Here is a 9,878-nt window from a genome sequence, read left to right as displayed (position 1 = left end):
GCTAGCCTGGGATCATGACCTGAGCTGAAATCAAGACTCAGACACTCAACTGACTGAGCTACCCAGGCACTCCCAGATGATTAATATTTATAATATGAAATTACCTCTTCCTAATACATTTCAAAAATGTAATATATCAATTTTAAAATGAGTAGAACATATGAAGACTATTGACAAAAGCAAAATGCCTATTAATCATAATCATGAAAAATAAAACACTCTTTAATCAGATAAATGTAACTAGGATTACACTAGAGTGCTATTTAGTTCTAACAAATTGTCTAAGTTTAAAAAAAATGATGATTGTCATGGATGAGGCTGTGAGGAATCAGACACACTCATACACTGATAATGGTAGTACAAACTAATACAATTCTCCAGAAGATACGTTCAAAATAGATACAAAAAGGCCAACAAATTAGACAAGCTAGAAGAAATGGATAAATTCCTAGAAACATACAACCTTTCAAAATGGAATCAGGAAGAAATAGAAAATCTGAATAGAGAAATTACTAGTAATGAAATTGAGTTGGGGCGGCGGGGGGGACTCTCAACAAACAAACGTCCAGGACCAGGATTTACAGGTGAATTCTATCAAACAATTAAAGATTTATTCCCAATTTCTTTCAAACTATTTCAAAAAATACAAGAGGAAGGAAAGTTTCCAAATTCATTCTATTAGGCCAGCATTACCCCAATATCAAAACCAAAGACACTACTAAAAAGAAAAACTATAGGCCAATATTCCTTATGAATAGACATGCAAAAATACTCAATAAAATATTAGCAAACTGAGTTCAACAATATATTTAAGGGATCATTCACCACAATCAAGTGGGATTTATGCCACAGAAGCAAGGATGGTTCCCTATTCACAAGTAAATCAACATCATACTAACAAAATGAATTAAAACTATATAATCATATAAAAACATACAGAAAAAGCATTTGACAAAATTAAACAACTGTTCCTGATAAAAACTCTCAACAATGTGGGTTTAGATAGAATATACCTCAACATAATAGAAGCCACATATGACAAACACACAGCTAACATCATATTCCATGATAAAAAAAAAACAAAACAAAACTGAGAGCTTTTCCTCTAGCAACAGGACCAAGACAAGGATGTCCCTTAGTGCTACCTTTATTCAACATAGCACTGGAAGTCATGGCCACAGCAATCAGACAACAATAACAATAACAACAAAATTAAAGACATCCAAATTGATAAGAAGGAAGTAAAACTGTCACTATTTGCAGATAACATAATACTTTACATTAGCAATCCTCAAGACTCAAAAAAAAAAACCTACTAGAACTGGTAAATCAATTCAGTAAGGTAACAGGAAACAAAATTAATATACAGAAATCTGTTGCATTTGTATACACTAATAATGAAGTAACAAAGGGAAATTAACACACAAACACCAGTTACAATTGCACCCAAAAGAAAAAAATATCTAAGAATAAATTTAACAAAGAAGATAAAAGAGGTGTGCTCTGAAAACTATAAGACATTGAAGAAAGATATTGAAAACAACATGCAGAAATGGAAAGATATACCATGCTCATGCACTGGAAGAATTAATATCACTAAAATGTCCATACTACCCAAAGGAACCTACAGATTTCAGGCAATGGCTATCAAAATACAAATAGCATTTTTCACAGATCTAAAACCAATAAACCTAATCTTTGTATGGAACACAAAAGACTCCAAATAGCCAAAACAATCTAGAGAAAAGGACAAAGTTGGAATTATCACAAGCCTTGATTTCAAGATATCCTACAAAGCTATCATTTATAATCAAATATTATGGAACTGGAACAAAAATAGGCATGTTAGGTCAATGGAACATAATAAAGAGCCCAGAAATAACCCCATAATTATATGATCAATTTATCTCTGACAAAGGAGGTAATAAGGAAAAGGCAATCTTTTCGATAAGTGGTGTTGGGAAAACTGGACATGTACGTACAAAAGAATGAAACTGGACCATTTTCTTACACTATACATAAAAATAAACCCAAAATGCATTAAAGACCTAAATGTGAGACCTGAAACTATAAAATTCCTAAAATAAAAGATAGGCAGTAATCTCTTGGACATTGGCCTTAGCAACATGCATATGGATATGTCTCCTCAGGCAAGGGAAATAAGAGCAAAAATGAACTATTGGGACTACATCAATCTAAAAAGCTTTGGCACAATGAAGGAAACCATCAACAAAACAAAAAAGGCAACCTATGAATGGGAGAAGATATCTGTAAATAATATATCTGACAAGCGGTTAATATCAAAAAATATCAAAGAACTTATAAAACTCATACCAAAAAAACAAATAATTTTAAAAAATCACCAAAGTACCCAAATAGACATTTTTCAAAAAAAGACCTACAAATGACCAAAAGACAAGTAAAAAGATGCTCACTCACTAATCGTCAGGGAAGTGCAAATCAAAATTAGAGATATCAACTCACACCTGTTGGAATAGCTAGAATCAAAACAACAAGAAATAACAAGTTTGGGCAAGGATGCGGAGAAAAAAGAACCCTCCCTATGTATTATTGGTGAGAGTGTAAATTGGCATACCCACTGTGGAAAACAGTATGGGGTTTCCTCAAAAGATTAAAAACAGAAATACTAGATAATCCAACAATTCCAGTACTGCAATTTACCCAAAGAAAACAAAACCATCTATTCAAAAAGATATCTGCATTCCTAAGTTTATTGCAGTATTATTTACAAGATATGGAAGCAACCTAATACTAATAAATATATATATATATATGTTAATATATATTATACACACACACACACACACACACACACATACACACATGGAATATTACCCAGACAAAATAGGGAATGAGATCTTTCCTTTTGCGATAACTTTGGTAGACCTAGAGAATGTTAAGTGAATACCAAATTATTTCGCTTATATATGAAATCCAAAAAGCAAGGCAAACAATAACAAAAAATACAGGAACACACTCATAAATATAGAGAAGAAACTGATGGGGGTGTCAGAATGGGCAAAGTAGGTGAAGGGTATTAAGAGATACTCTTCCTGGGGTACCTGGGTGGCTCAGTCAGTTAAGTGTCCAACTTCAGCTTAGGTCATGATCTCACAGCTCATGGGTTCAAGCCCTATGTTGGGCTCTGTGCTGACAGCTTGGAGCCTGGAACCTGCTTCACATTCTGTGTCTCCCTCTCTCTCTGGCCCTGCCCTGCTCATGCTCTGTCTCTCCCTCTCAAAACTAAATAAACATTTACAAATTTTAAAACAAAGAGGTACTCTTCCTATTATAAAATAAGTAGGTCACTAGAGAATATAGGCAATAATACTGTAATAATATTGTTCGGTGACAGACAGTAACTACACTTATCATGGTGAGTGCTGTGAAATGTATAGAATTGGTGAATTACTATACTCTACACCTGAAGCAAGTATAACATTATATGTGAACTATACTTGAATAAAAAATAAACCAGAATTCTTTGACATGACAATAATAATACACACCAAAAAGTTTCAATTATCCTTCATTTATGACCAAGAATCTCACTTGAAGAAAATTTGCTTAATGCTACAATAGATTAGTTAAAAAATAAGCTATAGGGCTACATATATATTAGAACCATACTTATTAAAAAATATTAGAAATAACCTAAATGTCTACAATAGAGAATTAAATTATTAATGATAATTTCACCTGAGGAGCCATTCAAACATGTATAATTAAATAAAAGTCAGTAACATGAAAATATATGAATAATTTTCATTGAATAAAAAGAAATGGTTATCAAATAGGATGAATAGGAAATCCTAACCCCTAATCCATAACCTTGGGAGAGGTCTCTGAACAGCAGGATATTAGGCACATACCCTAACCCTAACCCTAGATCTGAGAGAAACAAATGAATAGGAAATCGATTTTTTAAACTTATATGTCCAGGAAAAAAAATAGAAATTCTTATCTTCTATGCTTATCAATAAATTGTTACTCTCTGGACTTCTGTGTATTTATTAGTTTGAAGCATATGGAATTGTTCTTTCTGTAGGTCCAAAGATGATTAAATTTTAATGTTATAAATTTCAATCTAATATATTAACTAATTTGTTTCTTACATAATTTTCTAAACTACCATTAAGCAACCAAACTAAATTATGGATGCTTATTTCATGTCTGAATTAAATAACGTGGTTCCCCCAATGCACTGCCACCACCAATTTTCCCCCCAGCCCCACACTACTAACAACCATTCTTTCTTATGTCATCATTCTTCCCTTTTACTACCCCACATCACCCAGGCTCCTGCATGTCACAAGTCTGTGCTTCCTCAGCAGGAAAGCAGCATAAGAAAGTGGGAGCACCATGCTCCCACTATAGCCAAGAATAGACTTCAGAGGAGTCAGGCCAGGCAGTAATAGGAATCCTGAGGGTTACTGTAGCCAAAAGGAAACACTACAGAGGTCCTACTAAGAGGACCCACCACAAGGGCAATGGATGTAGAGTTTTATAGCCAATAACTGAGATAAAATACATAAAGATTAAGCAAAGAATAATGGGGTAATTACAGAACTGAATAGCAGTGGATATGACATCTCAAAGGACCTATAATCAACTCTATCTAAAGATTTTGAACACACAACGTGTGGATATTTTAAAATATGGATATTCTGGAATACAAAAAGACACACATTTAGTATGTTGCCAACTGTATAAAATAAATAAAAATACTTTAACGACCGACAGAAAAGTCAGTAAAAATAAAAGATTATTTTTTTCTTAGTCACAGGAAAATTAGGTGTTTTTCCCTGTTTTTCTATTTTCTTTATTTTCCAAATGTTAAAAAATCCTTTATTGAACAAGTGGTCTTAATTTGACACATTTCAATAGATAGGAAAAATATTCTCGTCAATCAGAGTGGTATATTTGATAGAAAAATCAATATATTAACTCTACAAGGAGAAGGTCTAACTTTAAAAAGTGGGAAGGCATGCACAGGTAACTAACACCAGGAACAGCAACAACACATACAACTGGCCAATAAACATGTTTATTGATATTTAGTCTCATCATCATCAGTGATCATCATCAATCTTCATTGTTTTGTGTTTTACTGATCAACAGAGAAAGAGAATTCTCAGTATTATCAAGGTTTCAAAAAAAAGTTTCTCTTACACATTGATGAAGGGATTATGAATTGATATTTGTTAGAATTTAAAATGTACAAATCTATTCCTAGAAGTACTAGCATAAGAGCAAATATTATGTACATGCAGCACATATGTTCATATAATATATATGTATTTACAAACAGATACACACATGTATACAAATAATAGAATGTTGTTGCCCCATGTCAATCAATAGAAAAGGTATTAATCACATTTTAGTATATTTATATAATGGAATACCCTGAAGTTCTTAAAATCAACTAAATAATTCTACACATACAGATCTGGAAAGATTTAAATTTTACGTGAAAAGAAAGTGCATAAAATTAATATGAAACTTTGTGTTTGAATAAAAAAATTCTCCAAGAATGAATACAAAATAATATAAATAGTAAGTCCTGAAAAGTAAGATTACATGTGGCTTTCACTTCCTCAAGTCTGTATTTCTGTTCTGTTTAAATGATCTGAAACAACTTATATTGTTTTTGACTTAAAAAGTATGATTTCTAAATACAAAATAAGGGGTTCAAGATGTACACCCTTTCAAATTCAGATTATAGTGATATCAATTTTCAAATAAGCATTTAAAAATTGAAATAAAATTTTACAAATGTGTGAACAACTGTATAGTCATAAAAGTATCACAACCGTCACTTTAAAAATGTTCTCAGAGATTCATTGCCATGATAAAGTGACTTGTGAGCAGTCTATTGCTATTGTTTAGTTGATGGATACTAGTAAGAAAGGAGAGGGTAGGAAAAGGCAGGAGAAGGGAGGAGCAAGAAAGGACAGGAGCAATGAAAGAAAAGAAAGAGAGAGGAATAGAAGCAAGGATTACCATAAAGGTTTTAAGAGAGGCAGTTAACATACATACCAGAAGAATATTTCCTGTTTCTTCTGTCGCCTACTTACTGCTTAAAATTACACAGTAATTTTTCCTGCTCTCTCAACATCACAGCATTTTGGCATATAAAACTCTTGGGAGCTGTCTATAGCCCATCTTTCTTGCACCTCACAAATGTCATGAACTACCTTGCTCCTTCATGAATGCTCAGCTTTACCCATACTTTTGTTCTGCACTTAAGGCACCCTGACTTTTTTCATTTAGCTGATTATTTCTTATTATAAAAATTCATTCCATCTATTCCACAACTAGTCAATGATGTCTCACTCTCCTCCAGTCTGGATTAGATATTCCCCTTCTATGCTTTCACATCATACTTGCAAACCTTTCATAATTTTTCATGATAATATAATTTACACTTAAATAGTCTCTCCATCTCCCCTGCTAGGTCTATGAGCTTCTTGAGAGAAGGGACTGTGCTTAGTCATAAATGCTGGCCCATGTAAGTGTTGTGAGTTTGGGGAAAAAGATGAGTGGTTGGATGGATGTGGGCATGCATATGTATATAAATGCATGGATAGTTGATGGTAATGGTTTTGTGATAAAGACTTTGATTTTATACTTTATTCCTATTGAAAACAGATTCCAGTAGAATAGAAAACAATTTCCACTCTAGAAATTGCCACAAATATATGGCAGGTATAAGGTTACTCACATTAAAACCAGTTGCTAAGATCTTTTCTAGTCTCTATCCAAATGTAATACAATCAAGACTCAGAAATTTCCCTGTAAATCAAGACATAATCTAGGCATATGGAGCAATACATACAGCCTGAAATGAAAATTCTCACTTCCCTTGGAGAGACCAGCACCACTGGGTGTCCAAAAAGTGCTTGTCAAATTGGAAAACAGAAATGGAGATTTATTATTTTTATTATTTTTTTAAATTTTATTTATTTATTTCTGAGAGAGAGAGAGCACAAGCAAGGGAGGGGCAGAGAGGGAGACACAGAATCTGAAGCAGGCTCCAGGCTCTGAGCTGTCAGCACAGAACCCAACGCGGGGCTCGAATCTACAAACCATGAGATCATGACCTGAGCCGAAGTTGGTCGCTTAACCGACTGAGCCACCCAGGTGGCCCCAGAAATGGAGATTTGAAAAAAAAGGAAAGAGGGAGAGATTTTTTAATGTTGTGCCATAAATGTATACACTGTTAGGATAAAAAGAATAGCCAATAATTTTAGCAGGCTATTGACATAATATCTCCACTTACCTGGCCAAAAAAAATTTTTTTTTAACCCAGAAAGTAATATTTTCACTGTTACTGGATCTTTTAAAAAAATGTTTCCCTCTTTGATGCTGTATGGGTAGTGCTTCTCACAGCTGCTCCTGCTCTAACAATAATCTAACAACACCTTTTGGGGACCACTTAATGGTTCCATGACCTGAGTCCCCAAGCCATTCATCATGGGAGTTTTACTTAATTCTCATGGCATGGCATTAAGAGAAGGAAAGAGTATTAGAAGTTTGGTTAAATAAGTAAATGGAAAGCAAAGGAAACTACGTATAATAAACTATGACAGCAAAATATCTTTAAGGAAAGTTAGCATCTTCTAAAATTTTAATGTCTATTTATAAACTAATTATCATTTAGATCAAATACCAGTGAAAAAGGAATAGTTATTAACAAATTCATTAAGAATTATTTAGGATATTTTTGAAAGCATATCCATGGACTATCCTTGGAAACACTGTACTTGCTTTTTACCTCATTTATACAATTAACATCCCCATTTTAGAGATACTAATATTATATGCCAGAAAAAGACTGAACATGTTGGCAAAGGTCACTATGCTAGAGTCAGATCTATATTCAAAAACTGTTATTTTTTTTATTTCAAAGTACATGGACTTAATCCTACACTCTACTGCATCCTTTTATATGATTGCTATAATATAAAAATAAGAACTTACAGATTTGTCTTTTAAATTTTCTGTTTTTACACATATTATCTCACTTATTTTTTCAAACAAAATGGTGAGATGGAAATGCAATATTCTTCCCTATCAAATGAAGAAACAGGTTGTCAGTTATATCCAGTTAATAGCAGAAAATAGTTAGAATTCATGTTCCTTGGGATTCAGTGCAGTGATCTTTTTATTCATTAACTGAATGCAGACATACTGAATGTCTCTAACTGCTTAGAAAAGCAATGTCTGTTTTTAAGACACAAAGAAGAAAAAATATCACACATTCTCGTATCTTGTAACACTATTATAAGAGCTCCATTTCAACATATTGTTCTAATAAACTTGATTGTTATTAAATTGTTAATAATTATTCTCATTATATAAAAATTTTTTAACTAAATTCTACATAATATCTGACCTGGAGAGTTTAAAATGAGCAAAAACTTAGTGTGTGAATTTTAACATACTTTTTAAGATCAAAACTGAATTTTCACCTAAATATGTAGCAGAGGGAAAGGTAAACCTAAGCCAACTATGACTGAAAAACAATATGCCAAAACAAAGTAGACAACTAAAATCTTAATTCATAATAGAAATTAATATGTCCTCATTTATCTTTCTCAGGTATTTAATTTTATTGAGGGAAAATTCACACAACACAAGATCATTTGAAGGGTAGAATCCAATGGCACAATTCTGTGCAACCACAATTTCTATCTAGTTCCAAAATATTTCCATCACCCCAAGGAAAACTCCATATCCATTGAGCAGTCACTGGCCATTCCTCTCTTCCAGCTCCTGACAAATACTAATCTGCTTTCTGTCTCCATGCACTTACCTATTCTGAATATTTCATATAAATAAAATCAAAACAATATGTGACCTTTAATGTCTGGCTTCTTTCATTTAGAATTTTCAAGTTTACATATATTGAAGTGTATATCAGTACATTTATTTTTATGATTGAGTAATATCCCTTTGTGTGGATAAACCACATTTGTTTCTCCATTCATCAGATGATAAACATTTGCATTGTTTCCACCTTTGGCTATTGTGAAAAGTTCTACTAAAAATATACATGCACAAGATTTTTTTTTACCTGTTTTCAAATATTTTGTATAAATACCTAGGAGTAGAATTAATGGGTTATATGGTGTAGAATTAATGGATTATATGGTAATTCCCTGTTTAACTTTTTAAGAAAATGCAATACTGTTTTCCACAGTGGGTGTCCCTTTTTATATTCATACTAATGATGCACAAAAGTTCTAATTTCTCCACATCCTAGCCAACACTCATTTTGTTTTTTTGTTTTTTTTCTTGCTAATAGACAACTTAATGGTCAAAAGGCGGTATTTCATTGTGGTTTTGACTTATAATTCCCTAATGACTAACAATGTGGAGTATCTTTTCATGTGTTTGTTGGCCATTTGTATATCTTCATTGGAGAAATTATTCGGGTCTTTTGCCCATTTTTATTGAGTTGGTTTTTATTTTTACTGTTGAGTTATAAGAGTTCCTTAAATATTGTGAATAGAAGACCCTTATCAGATATATGACTTGCAAATATTTTCTCCAATTCTAACATACTATCTTTTCACTTTCTTGATATTGTACTTTGATACACAATTATTTATTTATTTTTTCTTGATGTCATACCTCCTTAGGCTGTTCTTGTCTGTAATACTTACCTAGACTTTCTATGTATTTAATGACCTTGACAGTTTTAAGGAGCACTGGCCATAAATGTTGTAGGATACCCTTCTATTGGAATGTATTTGATTTTTTTTTCATGATTAGACCAGAGTCATGGGTTTGGGGGAGGAACACAACAAATAAAGTGCCATTTTAATCACCTCCTATCAAGGTTATAT

Source organism: Prionailurus viverrinus, chromosome B3 (genome assembly GCF_022837055.1).
Source record: "Prionailurus viverrinus isolate Anna chromosome B3, UM_Priviv_1.0, whole genome shotgun sequence".
NCBI classification, from domain to species: Eukaryota; Metazoa; Chordata; class Mammalia; order Carnivora; family Felidae; genus Prionailurus; species Prionailurus viverrinus.
This window is presented reverse-complemented; position numbering follows the sequence as displayed.